Here is a 17,342-nt window from a genome sequence, read left to right on the forward strand (position 1 = left end):
ACTCCTTCATTTCGCTACTCACTGACACATGCACTGGCGTGGCCAGAGAAATCCGGCCCCATGAACAATAATAGCGGGGGGGGCTATGCGGTCCCAGCACCACACACACACACTACTGCTCTGCGAAATTCAACGCGGCGCGCTGCGCTACATTAATTTTAATCATGAGGTTGGATATCTCTAGTCAGAACTGTAAATTTGCTGATTTAGGTCAAGCTACGCCATGAAAACAACCCACACACGACCGTGAGGTCAAACTAAGAAAATAACCCACATGCAGCAAGGAAGGTCAACCGTGAGGTCAAGCTAACCAGGTCAAATTAAGAAGAAAATAACCCACATGCAAGAAAGCCGGGGTCAAGGTTGAAATATTCCCGGGCTACATGCACCGGGAGGTCAATCTTTGTTCAGAAGTCGCAAGATTCCGTACAAGAATGTTTGAATTTGTTCCATATGCTGGAAAGTTGGTGGAAACTCAAGTCCGTTGCCTTTCTACAAAAACAAGAAGCATCGCGGCAAACTGATTGCTCCCTCCACTGCATGGTTACTCATGCATACACCGCAGTACAGTTCCGACACAGGGTGGACAGCAAGCATATTACTTGCAGACAGCGAGCATACTACTTGCATGCAACACGAGAGTTAGGTCCGTGAGGAATATTATAATAGTATACCTCCAGGACTAATCCAGTCAACCACACAAGAACAAATTGCTGCACCCCTCACTCTGACAAAACCCGCACCGACAGCAGCAGCAGCAGCAGCAGCAAGAAGTAGAGCACACTGGCGAGTTTAGGTTTGTTTTATTCAGAATATTGAAAAGTGGCCAATGCCAGCAGCCTCAGCAAGGTGTCAGAAGAGGAGGCCGACAGCAACAGCGATACCTTGCATGGATCCCAGGTTGATGATAATCTGGGTATACAAATTAGAACACATGCATGCACACAAGGACGCCCGCACACACACACACATACACCCACACACACACACACAAACACGCCAGCACACACACACAAACACACACACACACACACAAACACGTACATGTACATATCCATGCACACAAACATGGGTGAGCTTGCTGTTACAGATTTAGGCAACAAGCGGTGAATGTGATACCAAATATTCCTCTGGCATATCAAGATCTGCAATGATTCCTATAATATGGGTCATCCGAAACAAAGTGAGCGTCACTTGCCAACGGAAGCCCCTCTGCTTGAACCATAAGGTCTACTGCAATACCTATATATCTGAGATACGATACAATGATCACACAGCAATGACGCAACAAAGTCCTTTTCCGTCACTACTCTGAGTTTCGTGTGAAGCACTCATCACACAGCATGATACAGCATTATCTGAGGTACGTATGGTCAATGCCGGGTCCCAATGCAATGGGATAAGAGACGTTTGAGTGTGGTACTGCACAGCCGTACACAAAACCAGTAAATGAATGCCAACATATGATCTTCACGCTTCGAGTACATGCCAGGGACATGTACGCTTTGTTTTAGCTCCACAGCACTTGAACGAGAAAAACATCCAGTTGTCAGATTTCATTTGCCACCACAATGCATGTGTGTGCCCACGAGGCTGCAGATAGCTGCATGTCGCTACCGTACCGCTGGAGTATACACCGCACTGGAGTATAAGCCATACCCAGATTTTTTTGTCATGAAATACAGACATCTGCCCCATTTTGCACCGTTAATTCGACCATCGTAGTATAAGGCGCTACGACTGTTTTTTTTTGTGGGTAAACTACTGGTGTTTAACCCTTTGGGCTTTCACTTGCCACAGCTAAAAATCCGGTATTTGAGTGAGCCGCGGAACATCCGCCATAACTTTAGAACCATTGATATTTGTAAATACAAACCTATATATTTTCTGAAAGGTATGACAATACCGAAGTCAAAAACACTCACATCAAGTCCAACAATATCTGAAAAGTTGCACATTTGGTTGTTAGAAGTCAAGCGTTCGACAAAATATACGATAAATTTCTGACTGTCCAGTTTGAGCTGTATTTTCGAACAGCCAAACACATACTCACCTGATTTATACTGCAAAGTGCCTCTGGTGGTACTGAGAGAAGCAGTCGCGAGCAGAGACATGCAGAAACCGGTCGCAGGCTGCACAGTAGGTGACGCATCGCCGCTCAGCTTTTTCCAACTCGTAGCAGTTGACACAGTTGCGCTTCAGATCTGGTGAGTGCTTGGGCACATGCATGAGAGCAACTTCAGCTGCAGTAGGTGCCTGTGGAGGTGCAGAGTATCGGCGCTTTGGCGGTGGAGCACCGATGTCGAGATTTGCAAGCTGCCGGATCAAGTTGGTGTGACGGTGGTGTCGTCGGCGTTCTATTGCACCCGGATGATCGGCACGGTATAGTTCGAAGATGCGATAGCTGTTGGTGGCTGCAATATCCAACATGTCCAAGAACAGACTTTTCCAATACTTTTTGCATCGCCTCAGTGTACGGTAAGCCGGAATGTGTTGATCAAACAGGTCAACACCCCCATGCTCTTGTTGTCATCAGCAATGGAGAGTGGCTGGGGGATACACATGTAGATACCATGGATCGTGCGTAGTTTCCTCTGAAAAGCGACTCCTCGGACCAGAACTGGCGGATTTCCGGCAGACGGTTGAGCGCCATGTGGAACAGCAGAGCAAACAGACAGTAAATTTCTTCGTTGGTTGTGTCGACCCATTCTCCCTGTACTGCATATGATCTCTTCTCCCCGATGTGTTCTCTGGCATAACTGTTAGTGTACTCAACGATTCGTGCTACGATGTCTTCTGTGAAATACAATTTGAAAAAATCGAGTTCACAGGTTTTGAAAATTTTCGGGGAGCTGCAGACTAACGTCGTCGCCAGGGTTGAAGACAGGAAACTCACCAGGTCCATCAACATCGATGTCATTGTATCCTGACGCTGGCTGATAATTCTGAGCTGCTCCTCGTCCGCGTCCTCGTCCGCGATTGTGCGCTGCACCACGTCCACGTCCAGGAATTGCATTTCGGTGCGCAGCGATAGGAGCGACTCCGCGACCTCGTCCTCCACGGCCACGTCTTGCAGGTCTCCCTCTGCCTCTTCCACGGCCGCGGGCATGTCCAGCTTGTAGCTCCGAGCCTGAGTCAGTGTCAGAACCGTCAGCTGACTCGCTTGACGTGGAGTTCTCAGCATTGTCAAAATAAATTTCGTCTTCGGTATCGGAATTCATAGCTGCTAGTTCGGCATCCAAATTCTCTTCCTCTTCGGATGACAGCATGTCAATGTCGCTGCCAATGTCATTGCCGAATGCTTCGCCATCGTCACTGTCTTCAACAGGACTGGCACTCCTCTCCAAGTCTTCAAAAAGGCGCAGCGCTCCCGCTGCGTCCATGGCCGTTTCTTCTCCGTTTTCACTACTAAAATGTACAGTCATGCAGAAAAGAATGTGTGGAAGTGCGTCATGTAGCTGCATGCACTTCGCGCGCTTGGTTCTCATTTTTTTTGTATGTGAGCCATGCCTGGGACTTTCCCTACTTGTCATCCCATGGCTCAGGGGCCTGGGGCCAAAGTTTGAAGGCTAGACTCGCAACAGAACGGAAGTTACGATCTCTAGTAGTGCGTCATGTGCATACCCGTCGAATTCGACGGGTAAAAGCCCAAAGGGTTAAAGCAAGGCTTGTACTCCGTAAAGTACGGTATCTGTAGCGGCCGGTCAGTCTGTATTCCATTTCCACCACTATGACACATGCAGTCAGTTAAGGACTGGAGTTCTTACCTTCAAAACACTTTCCAGCCAACATCAGAACGTTGAGTAGCAGGCAACATCCGCCACATCTCTGATTTGATACTGCTTAGACATGACAACGATGACGATGTCAGGATAGATTGATTCAGGCATAGCCACGACGACATCCTGGATGTACCCTTGCCCTGTATAAAGATTACACATTGCCAGACAGTGGACACGACAAAGTACAATCTTATGAGATACTAACAGATCCTATAGAAATATATACTGGGATTGTACTGCTGGTCTTTCTATGAGTATGTCACGCCACTCTATTCATTATTTTGCACGTGTTTCTGCGTAACACTGCCTTATATGGGCCAGGTACAGGTGATAAATGATTGTAACGTTGGAAAGCTATTCATGCATGCTTGTCCACCAGGCAAAATCGAAGGTGCTAGGCACACGGAAAATGTCTAGGCAGGCGCAGAACGCCGAGAGAAAAAACTGTTCCATGCACGAACACACACATACACACACACACACACGCACGCACACGCACGCACGCACACACACGTGACGGCATGTGCACGAAAAAAACATAAACATGCTCCAACAGTATCTAACCTTCTTCATCCTGCTGTCACAGTTAATGCATTTCTTAAGTTGATTGTCTCTGCCGTGATGAGGCCTGATACAAGCATAGCAAAACAAATGGAAAAGATTTTCAATTCAGGACTGAAATATTAGTAATGTTCAACAGAAAGTGTTTGTACAGCTCTGGCCAGAGAAATCTAACCTCCTGAGTAAAGCAGTGTCACATTCCAGTGCACAGGACAGTGTGTGTGAGTGTATGTGTGTGTGTATGTATGTGTGTGTGTGTGTGCATGTGTGTGTGTGCGTATGTGTGTGTGCGTGTGTGTGTGTGTGTGTGTGTGTGTGTGTATGTTGTGTGTGTGTGCGTCTTGTGTGTGTATGTGCGTGTTGTGTGTGTGTGTGTGCTAGGGCTGTATTGTACCCTGCGCTATGTTAATGCATGAGGTACGACTTCTACGGGAAGTACCATATGACAATACAAGCCTCCCAAAAAATCTAAAAAATACAAAGCTAACAAAACATTCATCTTCTCAAACGTACTTCGAAGTACTACAGTTCCAAACTTACCTTGAATGAGTGTGGGGTTGAAAGCAAGGCCAAGCCACTGTTCAATGCAAAGCATCTCTTGTCCACAGAATCACTGGCCATGGAGTAACAAAGATATGCGAACTGTTCATTTGCAATCGTTCCACAGCCACACACTCACACTTCCCATTTGGGAGTGAGGTTGAATTCAAAACTGAGCCATCATTCACTGCCAAGCAACATCCGTCCCGAATAACCGGGAACGGAGACACAAGGTTGGCAAATCATTCATTTTTCAATCCAATCGGAGCTTAATACTTCCCTTTAAGGAGTGATGATGAACGCAACACTGAGATTCCATTTACTGCTAAGCAAAACACGCCTCGAACTAGGGAAAGAGAGTAACCAAGCTTCCCAACCATTCATCTTGTCAAGCATACCAAAGCCTCACACTTCCCTAGAAGGAGTGAGGTTCAAAACAAGACCGACCAAATATTTGATGCCAAGAAACACATGCCCCGAATCAACGGGAACAGAGTCACCACACTGCCCAACCATTCATCTTGTCAAGCATACCAAAGCCGCACACTTACCTTGCAAGAGTGAGGATGAATGCGAGATCGACCGATCATTCACTGCCAAGAAAAGCCCACGCCTATTCAAAGGGAACAGAGTCCCCGCACTGCCCAACCGTTCATCTTGTCAAGCATATCAGGGCCCCACACTTCCCTGGAAGGAATGAGGTTCAATGCCAGACCGAGCCCTCATTCACTGCCAACCAACACATGCCCCGAATCAGCGGGATCAAGGTCGCCACACTGCCCAACCGTTCATAATGTCAAGCATACTAGAGCCCCACACTTCCCTTGAAGGAGTGAAGTTCAATGCAAGCTCGCGCCATCATTCACTGCCAAGCAACGCACGCCCCAAATCAAAGGGAACAGAGTCACCACATTACCCAACCGTTCGTCTTGTCAAGCATATCAGAGCCCCACACTTCCCTTGAAGGAGTGAGGTTCAATGCCAGACCGAGCCATCATTCACTGGCAACCAACACATGCCCCGAATCAACGGGATCAAAGTCGCCACACAGCCCAAAAGTTCATGTTGTCAAGCATACCTGAGCCCCACACTTCCCTTGAAGGAGTGAGGTTCAATGCAAGTTCCACCGATCATTCACTGCCAAGCAACGCACGCCCATAATCAAAAGGAACAGAGTCACCACATTACCCAACCATTCACCTTGTCAAGCATATCAGGACCCCACACTTCCCTTGAAGGAGTGAGGTTCAATGCAAGACCGAGCAATCATTTACTGCCAAGCAACACATGCCCCGAAACACCCGGAACAAAGGTCCCAACCTGCCCAACCGTACGCATTGTCCAGCATACCAAAGCCTCACACTTCCCTTGAAGGAGTGAGGTTCAATGCAAGACCGAGCCATCATTCACTGCCAAGCAACACATGCCCCGAATCAACGGGATCAAAGTCTCCACACCGCCCAACCGTTCATCTTGTCAAGCATACCAAAGCCCCACACTTCCCTTGAAGGAGTGAGGTTCAATGCAAGATCGACCGATCATTCACTGCCAAGAAACGAGCATGTCTAATCAAAGGGAACAGAGTCACCACACCGCCCATCCGTTCATTTTGTCAAGCATATCAGAGCCCCACACTTCCCTTGAAGAAGTGAGGTTCACTGCAAGATCGACCAATCATTCACTGCCAAGAAACGATCATGTCTAATCAAAGGGAACAGAGTTCCCACACCGCCCATCCGTTCATTTTGTCAAGCATATCAGAGCCCCACAATTCCCTTAAAGGAGTGAGGTTCAATGCCAGACCGAGCCATCATTCACTGCCAACCAACACATGCCCCGGATCAACGGAACCAAAGTCGCCACACTGCCCACCGTTCATTCTGTCAAGCATACCAAAGCCCCACACTTCTCCTGAAGGAGTGAGGTTCAATGCAAGATTGAGCCATCATTCACTGCCAAGCAACACAAGCCCCGAATAAACGGGATCAAAGTCGCCACACTGCCCAACCGTTCATCTTGTCAAGCATACTATAGACCCACACTTTCCCTGAAGGAGTGAGGATCAATGCAAGATCGACCGATTATTCACTGCCAAGCAACTCACACGCCTAATCAAAGGGAACAGAGTCCCCACACTGTCCAACCGTTCATTTTTTGAAGCATATCAGAGCCCCACACTTCCCTTGTAGGAGTGAGGTTCAATGCCAGACCGAGCCATCATTCACTGCCAACCAACACATGCCCCGGATCAACGGGATCAAAGTCCCCACACTGCCCAACCGTTCATCTTTTGAAGCATATCAGAGCCCCACACTTCCCTTGAAGGAGTGAGGTTCAATGGCAGACCGACTCATCATTCACTGCCAAGCAACACATGCCCCAAACCAACGGGATCAAAGTCCCCACACTGCCCAACCGTTCATCTTGTCAAGCATACTGAGTCCCACACTTCCCTTGAAGGAGTGAGGTGCAATGCCAAGCCGCCATCATTCAAGACCAACTAACACATGCCCCGAATCAATGGGATCAAAGTCCACACACTGCCCAACCGTTCATCTTGTCACGCACACCAAAGCCCCCCACACTTCCCTTGAAGTAGTGAGGTTCAATGCAGAAAAGAGCGATTATTCATTGCCAAGCAACGCATGCCCCGAATGACCAGGAACAAAGTCCACGAACTGCCCCACCATCCACCTTGTCCGGCATACCAAAGACTCACACTTCCCTTGAAGGAGTGAGGTTCAACACACAAGACCGAACCATCATTCACTGCCAAGCAACATATACCCCGAATCAACGGGATCGCAGTCTCCGCATTGCCCAACCGTTCATCTTGTCAAGCATACCAAAGCCCCACATTTCCCTTGATGGAGTGAGGATCAATGCAAGATCGACCGTTCATTCACTGCCAAGCAACGCACTCGCCTAATCAAAGGGAACAGAGTCCCCACACTGCCCAACCGTTCATCTTGTCAAGCATATTAGGGCCCCACACTTCCCTTGAAGGAGTGAGGTTCAATGCCAGACCGAGCCATCATTCGCGGCCAACCAACAAATGCCACAAATCAACGGGATCAAAGTCGCCACACTGCCCTCCCGTTCATCTTGTCAAGCATACCAAAGCCTCACACTTCCCCTGAAGGAATGAGGATCGATGCAACATCGACCGATTTTTCACTGCCAAGCAACTCAGACGCCTACTCAAGGGGAACAGAGTCCCCACACTGCCCAACCGTTCACTTTGTCAAGCTTTCCAAAGCCCCACACTTCCCTTGAAGGAGTGAGGTTCAATGCCAGACCGACCCATCATTCACTGCCAAGCAACACATGCCCCGAATCAACGGCTTCAAAGCCTCCACACTGCCCAACCGTTCATCTTGTCAAGGATCGCAAAGCCTCACACTTCCCTTGAAGGAGTGAGGTTCAATGCAAGACCGAGCCATCACTCACTGCCAAGCAATACATGCCCCGAATCAACGGGATCAAAGTCGCCACCCTGCCCAACCGTTCATCTTGTCAACCATACCAAAGCCCCAGACCTCCTTTGAAGGAATGACGTTCAATGCGAGATCGACCGATCATTCACTGCCAAAAGACGAACACGCCTAATCAAAAAGAACATAGTCCCCACACCGCCCAATCGTTCATCTTCTCAAGCATATCAGAGTCCCACACTTCCCTTGAAGGAGTGAGGTTCAATGCAAGACCGAGCCATCATTCACTGCCAAGCAACATATACCCCGAATCAACGTGATCATAGTCTCCGCAATGCCCATCCGTTCATCTTGCCAAACATACCAAAGCCCCACTCTTCCCTTGAAGGAGTGAGGATCAATGCAAGATCGACCGATCATTCACTGCCAAGCAACGCACTCGCCCAATCAAAGGGAACAGAGTCCCCACATTGCCCAACCGTTCATCTTGTCAAGCATATTAGAGCCCCACACTTCCCTTGAAGGAGTGAGGTTCAATGCCAGACCGGGCCATCAATCACTGCCAAGCAACACATGCCCCGAATCAACCGGATCAAAGTCCACACGCTGCCCAACCGTTCATCTTGTCACGCACACCAAAGCCCAACACTTCCCTTGAAGTAACGAGGTTCAATGCAGGAAAGGGCAATTATTCATTGCCAAGCAACGCATGCCCGGAATCACCAAGAACAAAGTCCCCGAATTGCCCAACCATTCACCTTGTCCAGCATACCAAAGCCTCATACTGCACTTGAAGGAGTGAGGTTCAATGCAAGACCGAGCCATCATTCACTGCCAAGCAACACATGCCCCGAATCAACGGGATCAAAGTCCCCACACTGCCCAACCGTTCATCTTGTCAAGCATATCAGAGTCCCACACTTCCCTTGAAGGAGTGAGGTTCAATGCCAAGCCGCCATCATTCAAGGCCAACTAACACATACCCCGAATCAACGGGATCAAAGTCCACACACTGCCCAACCGATCTTCTTGTCAAGCACTCCAAAGCCCCACACTTCCCTTGAAGGAGTGAGGTTCAATGGAGGACAGCGCCATTATTCACCGCCAAGAAAACCATGCTCCGAATCACCTGGAACAAAGTCGCCGAGTTGCACAACCGTTCACCTTGTCAAGCATACCAAAGCCCAACACTTCCATTGAAGGAGTGAGGTTCAATGCAAGACCGGCCCATCATTCACTGCCAAGCAACACATGCCACGAATCAACAGGATCAAAGTCTCCACACTGCCCAACCGTTCATCTTGTCAAGCATACTACAGCCCCACACTTTCCTTGAAGGAGGAGTGAGGGTCGATGCAAGATCGACCGATTATTCAATGCCAAGCAACTCACACGCCTAACCGAAGGGAACAGAGTCCCAGCACTGCCCAACCGTTCATCTTGTGAAGCATATCAGAGCCCCACACTTCCCTTGAAGGAGTGAGGTTCAATGCCAGACCAACCCATCATTCGCTGCCAAGCAACACATGCCCCGAATCAACGCGATCAAAGTCCCCACACTGCCCAACAGTTCATCTTGTCAAGCATATCAGAGTCCCACACTTCCCTTGAAGGAGTGAGGACAGCGCCATTATTCACCGCCAAGAAAACCATGCTCCGAATCACCTGGAACAAAGTCGCCGAGTTGCACAACCGTTCACCTTGTCAAGCATACCAAAGCCCAACACTTCCATTGAAGGAGTGAGGTTCAATGCAAGACCGGCCCATCATTCACTGCCAAGCAACACATGCCACGAATCAACAGGATCAAAGTCTCCACACTGCCCAACCGTTCATCTTGTCAAGCATACTACAGCCCCACACTTTCCTTGAAGGAGGAGTGAGGGTCGATGCAAGATCGACCGATTATTCAATGCCAAGCAACTCACACGCCTAACCGAAGGGAACAGAGTCCCAGCACTGCCCAACCGTTCATCTTGTGAAGCATATCAGAGCCCCACACTTCCCTTGAAGGAGTGAGGTTCAATGCCAGACCGACCCATCATTCGCTGCCAAGCAACACATGCCCCAAATCAACGGAATCAAAGTCCCCACACTGCCCAACCGTTCATCTTGTCAAGCATATCAGAGTCCCACACTTCCCTTGAAGGAGTGAGGTTCAATGCCAAGCCGCCATCATTCAAGGCCAACTAACACATACCCCGAATCAACGGGATCAAAGTCCACACACTGCCCAACCGATCTTCTTGTCACGCACACCAAAGCCCCACACTTCCCTTGAAGGAGTGAGGTTCAATGCAGGAAAAAGCAATTATTCAATGCCAGGCAACACATGCCCCGAATCACCAGGAACAAAGTCCCCGAACTGCCCAACCATTCACCTTGTCCAGCATACTAAAGACTCATACTTCCCTTGAAGGAGTGAGGTTCAATGCAAGACCGAGCCATCATTCACTGCCAAGCAACACATGCCCCGAGTCAACGGCATCAAAGCCTCCACACTGCCCAAACGTTCATCTTGTCAAGCATACCAAAGCTCCACAATTCCCTTGAAGGAGTGAGGTTCAATACAAGTCCGAACCATCATTCACTGCCAAGCAACATATACCCCGAATCAACGTGACCACAGTCTCCGCACTGCCCATCCGTTCATCTTGCCAAGCATACCAAAGCCTCACACTTCCCTTGAAGGAGTGAGGTTCTATGCTAGACCGACCCATCAATCACTGCCAACTAACACATGCCCCGAATCAACGGGATCAAAGTCCACACGCTGCCCAACCGTTCATCTTGTCACGCACACCAAAGCCCCGCACTTCCTTTGAAGGATTGAGGTTCAATGCAGGAAAGAGCTATTATTCATTGCCAAGCAACGCATGCCCCGAATCACCAGGAACAAAGTCCGCGAACTGCCCAACCATTCACCTCGTCCAGCATACCAAAGCCTCGTACTTCCAGTGAAGGAGTGAGGTTCAATGCAAGACCGAGCCATCATTCACTGCCAAGCAACACATGCCCCGAATCAACGGGATCAAAGTCGCCACCTGCCCAACCGTTCATCTTGTCAACCATACCAAAGCCCCACACTTTTCTTGAAGGAGTGAGGTTCAATGCAAGATCGAGCCATCATTCACTGCCAAGCAACACATCCCCCGAATTAACGGCATCAAAGCCTCCACACTGTCTAAACATTCCTATTGTCAAGTTTACCAAAGCCCCACACTTCCCTTCAAGGAGTGAGGTTCAACACACAAGACTGAACCATCATTCACTGCGACATATACCCCGAATCAACGGGATCGCAGTCTCCGCACTGCCCAACCGTTCATCTTGTCAAGCATACCAAAGCCGCACACTTCTCTTGAAGGAGTGAGGATCAATGCAAGTTCGACCGTTCATTCACTGCCAAGCAACGCACTCGCCTAATCAAAGGGAACAGAGTCCCCACACTGCCCAACCTTTCATCTTGTCAAGCATATTAGGGCCCCACACTTCCCTTGAAGGAGTGAGGTTCAATGCCAGACCGAGCCATCATTCACTGCCAACCAACACATGCCTCGAATCAACGGGATCAAAGTCGCCACACTGCCCAACCGTTCATCTTGTCAACCATACTAAAGCCTCACACCTCCCTTGAAGGAGTGAGGATCAATGCAAGATCGACCGATTATTCACTGCCAAGCAACTCAGATGCCTATCCAAGGTGAACCGAGTCCCCACACTGTCCAACCGTTCACCTTATCAGGCATACCAAAGCCCCACACTTCCCGTGAAGGAGTGAGGCACAATGCCAGACCGAATCATCATTCACTGCAAACAACACATGCTCCGAATCAACGGGATCAAGGTCCTCACACTGCCCTACCGTTCATCTTGTTAGGCATGTCAGAGTCCCACACTTCCCTTGAAGGAGTGAGGTTCAATGCCAGAGGCTCAATGGAAGATCGATCCATCATTCACTGCCAAGCAACACATGTCTCGAATCAATGGCATCAAAGCCTCCACACTGCCCAACCGTTCATCTTGTCAAGCATAGCAAAGCCTCACACTTCCCTTGAAGGAGTGAGGTTCAATGCAAGACCCAGCCATCACTCACTGCCAAGCAACACATGCCCCGAATCAACGGGATCAAAGTCGCCACCCTGCCCAACCGTTTACCTTGTCAAGCATACCAAAGCCCCACACTTCCCTTGAAGGAGTGAGGTTCAATGCCAGACCGATCCATCATTCACTGCCAAGCAACACATGCCCCGAATCAACGGGATCAAGGTCCTCACACTGCCCTACCGTTCATCTTGTCAGGCATATCAGAGTCCCACACTTCCCTTGAAGGGGTGAGGTTCAATGCCAGAGTTTCAATGGAAGATTGATCCATCATTCACTGCCAATCAACACATGTCCCGAATCAACGGCATCAAAGCCTCCACACTGCCCAACCGTTCATCTTGTCAAGCATAGCAAAGCCTCACACTACCCTTGAAGGAGTGAGGTTCAATGCAAGACCGAGCCATCACTCACTGCCAACCAAAACATGCCCCGAATCAACGGGATCAAAGTCACCACCCTGCCCAACCGTTCATCTTGTCAAGCATACCAAAGCCTCACACTTCACTTGAAGGAGTGAGGATCAATGCAAGATCGACCGATCATTCACTGCCAAGCAACACACACACGCCTAATCGAAGGGAAGAGAGTTCGCACGCTACCCAACCAGTCATCTTGTCCAGCATACCAAAGGCCCACACTTCCTTAGAAAGGAATAAGGTTCAATGCAAGACTGAGCCATCATTCACTGCCAACCAACACATGCCCCGAATCAACGGGATCAAAGTCGCCACACTGCCCAACCGTTCTTCGTCTCGAGCATATCAGAACCCCACACTTCCCTTGAAGGAGTGAGGTTCAATGCAAGACCGAGCCATCACTCACTGCCAACCAACACATGCCCCGAATCAACGGGATCAAAGTCGCCACCCTGCCCAACCGTTCACCTTGTGAAGCATACCAAAGCCCCACACTTCCCTTGAAGGAGTGTGGTTCAATGCCAGACCGACCCATCATTCACTGCCAAGCAACACATGCCCCAAATCAACGGGATGAAGGTCCTCACACTGCCCTACCGTTCATCTTGTCAGGCATATCAGAGTCCCACACTTCCCTTGAATGAGTGAGGTTCAATGCCAGAGGTTCAATGGAAGATCGATCTATCATTCACTGCCAAGCAACACATGCCCCGAATCAACGGCATCAAAGCCTCCACACTGCCCAAGCGTTCATCTTGTCAAGCATATCAAAGCCCCACACTTCCCTTGAAGGAGTGAGGTTCAATGCAAGACCGAGCCATCACTCACTGCCAAGCAACACATGCCCCGAATCAACGGGATCAAAGTCGCCACACTGCCCAACCGTTCTTCGTCTCAAGCATATCAGAACCCCACACTTCCCTTGAAGGAGTGTGGTTCAATGCAAGACCGAGCCATCACTCACTTCCAAGCAACAGATGCCCCGAATCAACGGGATGAAAGTCGCCACCCTGCCCAACCGTTCACCTTGTCAAGCATACCAAAGCCCTACACTTCCCTTGAAGGAGTGAGGTTCAATGCCAGACCGACCCATCATTCACTGCCAAGCAACACATGCCCCGAATCAACGGGATGAAGGTCCTCACACTGCCCTACCGTTCATCATGTCAGGCATATCAGACTCCCACACTTCCCTTGAAGGAGTGAGGTTCAATGCCAGAGGTTCAATGGAAGATCGATCCATCATTCACTGCCAAGCAACACATGCCCCGAATCAACGGCATCAAAGCCTCCACACTGCCCAACGGTTCATCTTGTCAAGCATATCAAAGCCCCACACTTGCCTTGAAGGAGTAAGGTTCAATGCAAGACCGAGCCATCACTCACTGCCAACCAACACATGCCCCGAATCAACGGGATCAAAGTCGCCACCCTGCCCAACCGTTCATCTTGTCAAGCATACCAAAGCCTCATACTTCCCTTGAAGGAGTGAGGATCAACGCAAGATCGACCGATCATTCACTGCCAAGCAACACACACGCCTAATCGAAGGGAAGAGAGTTCGCACGCTGCTTAACCGTTCATCTTGTCCAGCATACCAAAGGCCCACACTTTCCTTGAAGGAATAAGGTTCAATGCAAGACCGAGCCATCATTCACTGCCAACCAACACATGCCCCGAATCAACGGGATCAAAGTCGCCACACTGCCCAACCGTTCTTCGTCTCAAGCATATCAGAACCCCACACTTCCCTTGAAGGAGTGAGGTTCAATGCAAGACCGAGCCATCACTCACTGCCAACCAACACATGCCCCGAATCAACGGGATCAAAGTCGCCACCCTGCCCAACCGTTCACCTTGTCAAGCAAACCAAAGCCCCACATTTCCCTTGAAGGAGTGAGGTTTAATGCCAGACCAAACCATCATTCACTGCCAAGCAACACATGCCCCGAATCGACGGGATGAAGGTCCTCACACTGCCCTACCGTTCATCTTGTCAGGCATATCAGATTCTCACACTTCCCTTGAAGGAGTGAGGTTCAATGCCAGAGGTTCAATGGAAGATCGATCCATCATTCACTGCCAAGCAACACATGCCCCGAATCAACGGCATCAAAGCCTCCACACTGCCCAACCGTTCATCTTGTCAAGCATATCAAAGCCCCACACTTCCCTTGAAGGAGTGAGGTTCAATGCAAGACCGAGCCATCACTCACTGCCAAGCAACACATGCCCCGAATCAACGGGATCAAAGTCGCCACCCTGCCCAACCGTTCATCTTGTCAAGCATACCAAAGCCTCACACTTCCCTTGAAGGAGTGAGGATCAATGCAAGATCGACCGACCATTCACTGCCAAGCAACACACACGCCTAATCGAAGGGAAGAGAGTTCGCACGCTGCCCAACCGTTCATCTTGTCCAGCATACCAAAGGCCCACACTACCCTTGAAGGAATAACGTTCAATGCAAGACCGAGCCATCATTCACTGCCAAGCAACACATGCCCCGAATCAACGGGATCAAAGTCGCCATACTGCCCAACCGTTCTTCGTCTCAAGCATATCAGAACCCCACACTTCCCTTGAAGGAGTGAGGTTCAATGCAAGACCGAGCCATCATTCACTGCCAACCAACACATGCCCCGAATCAACGGGACCAAAGTCTCCACACTGACAACTGTTCATCTTGTCAAGCATATCAGGGCCCCACATTTCCCTTGAAGGAGTGAGGTTCAATGCAAGACTGACCCATCATTCACTGGCAAGCAACACATGCCCCGAATCAATGGGAACAGTTATCACACGGCCCAACTGTTCATCAAGTATAACAGAACCACACACTTCCCTTGAAGGAGTGAGGTTCAACGCAAGACCGAGGTATCATTCACTGCCAAGCAACGCACGCCCCGTATCACCAGGACAAAGTCACGACACGGCCCAACCGTTCATCTTGTCAAGCATATCAAAATCTCACACTTCTCTTGAAGGAGTGAGGTTCAATGCAGGACAGAGCCATTATTCACTGCCTAGGAACACATGCCCCGAATCACCAGGAACAAAGTCCCTGAACTGCCCATCCGTTCATCTTGTCAAGCATACCAAAGCCTCACACTTCCCTTGAAGGAGTGAGGTTCAATGCAAGACCGAGCCATCATTCACTGCCAAGCAACACATGCCCTGAGTCAACGGGATCAAAGTCCCCACACTGCCCAACCCTTCATCTTGTTAAACATAACGGCAACCCCACACTTCCCTTGAAGGAGTGAGGTTGAATTCGAGACCAAGCCACTGTTCAATACCAAGCAACACACGTCCCGAATCATCGGGAATGGAGTCACAAGGCTGCCCAAACCGTCCAGTCGTCAAGCGTATCAGAGCCCCACACTTCCCTTGAAGGAGCGAGGTTGAAAGCAAGACTGAGCCATTCTTCAATGCCAAGCAACACACGTCCCGAATCACCGGGTATGGAGTCACAAGGCTGCCCAACTGTTTATTTGTCAAGCGTATCAGAGCCCCACACTTCCCTTGAAGGAGTGAGGTTGAATGCGAGACCAAGCCATTGTTCAACACCAAGCAACACACGTCCCGAATCACCGGGTATGGAGTCGCAAGGCTCCCCAAACCGTTCAGTTGTCAAGCGTATCAGAGCCCCACACTTCCCTTGAAGGAGAGAGGTTGAAAGCAAGACTTAGCCATTGTTCAATGCCAAGCAACACACGTCCCGAATTACCGGGTATGGAGTCACAAGGCTGCCCAAACCGTTCAGTTGGCAAGCGTATCAGAGCCCCACACTTCACCGTTGAAGGAGTGAGGTTGAATGCGGGACTAAGCCATTGTTCAAATTGTTCACTGCCAAGCAACACATCCCCGAATCACCGGGTATTGAGTTGCAAAACTGTACCAGTCGTTTACATCATCAAGCAATGCAGAGCCTCGCAACTTCCCTGAAGGAGCAAGGGTGAAAAGCTAGATGTACAGAAATTATAATAATTATAAAACAACAGGCGGAAGACACAAGCGCATGCATAATACAAGGCACTCTGTGTAGCGATGTATTGATTCGAGATTGTTGCTTACCTTATTTGAAGATGGAAGCCGGTCCTGCTCTCTTTTATTATTTCTGGAATTTCTTGCTTCAGAATGTTTCTCAAATCTAGCCAGGCTATTCCGACCTCTTCGGCCTCAACCTCTGCTAAATTGGTATCACACTTTCTGTCAAAGTCTCAAACCCTGGAGGTTGCACGTTGGCAGCTCCGTTATTACTCAAGGAACCGCTAATCAAATTCATTGGCCTGCACTCCAAGGAGACTTCAAAACGCGAAGAAGAGGCCTGCAACTGTGCAAGATCTTGCAGCTGCATCTAATTGCAAATGTCGCGCATGCGTATTGCGTCCATAGTGCGGTGGCCCGGCCAGTGGGAGCGCGGGCCGGGGCTTCCGTCGCGGGGGAAGACGAGTTAGTTTTCGCTCACCGCGCCTTGAATATTATTCAAGCTTTCTACT

General features: G+C 49.6%; 1 long non-coding RNA gene across 2 annotated transcripts; it reads right to left on the reverse strand.

Moving 5' to 3' along the window:
* Positions 1-784: 784 nt before the first annotated feature.
* LOC135812504 (uncharacterized) lies at positions 785-17,128 on the reverse strand. Of its 2 annotated transcripts, none has more exons than XR_010552831.1 (5): positions 16,918-17,128; positions 4,884-4,956; positions 4,347-4,410; positions 3,768-3,922; positions 785-912 (listed from the first exon to the last, which is right to left on the reverse strand). It is a non-coding gene; the product is annotated as an uncharacterized LOC135812504 (long non-coding RNA). The 2 variants fall into 2 exon arrangements; XR_010552830.1 differs by lacking the exon at positions 16,918-17,128 and adding an exon at positions 5,435-5,964.
* Between the last annotated feature and the right edge of the window lie 214 nt (positions 17,129-17,342).

The sequence above is a fragment of the Sycon ciliatum genome, chromosome 3, assembly GCF_964019385.1.
Source record: "Sycon ciliatum chromosome 3, ocSycCili1.1, whole genome shotgun sequence".
NCBI lineage: Eukaryota > Metazoa > Porifera > Calcarea > Leucosolenida > Sycettidae > Sycon > Sycon ciliatum.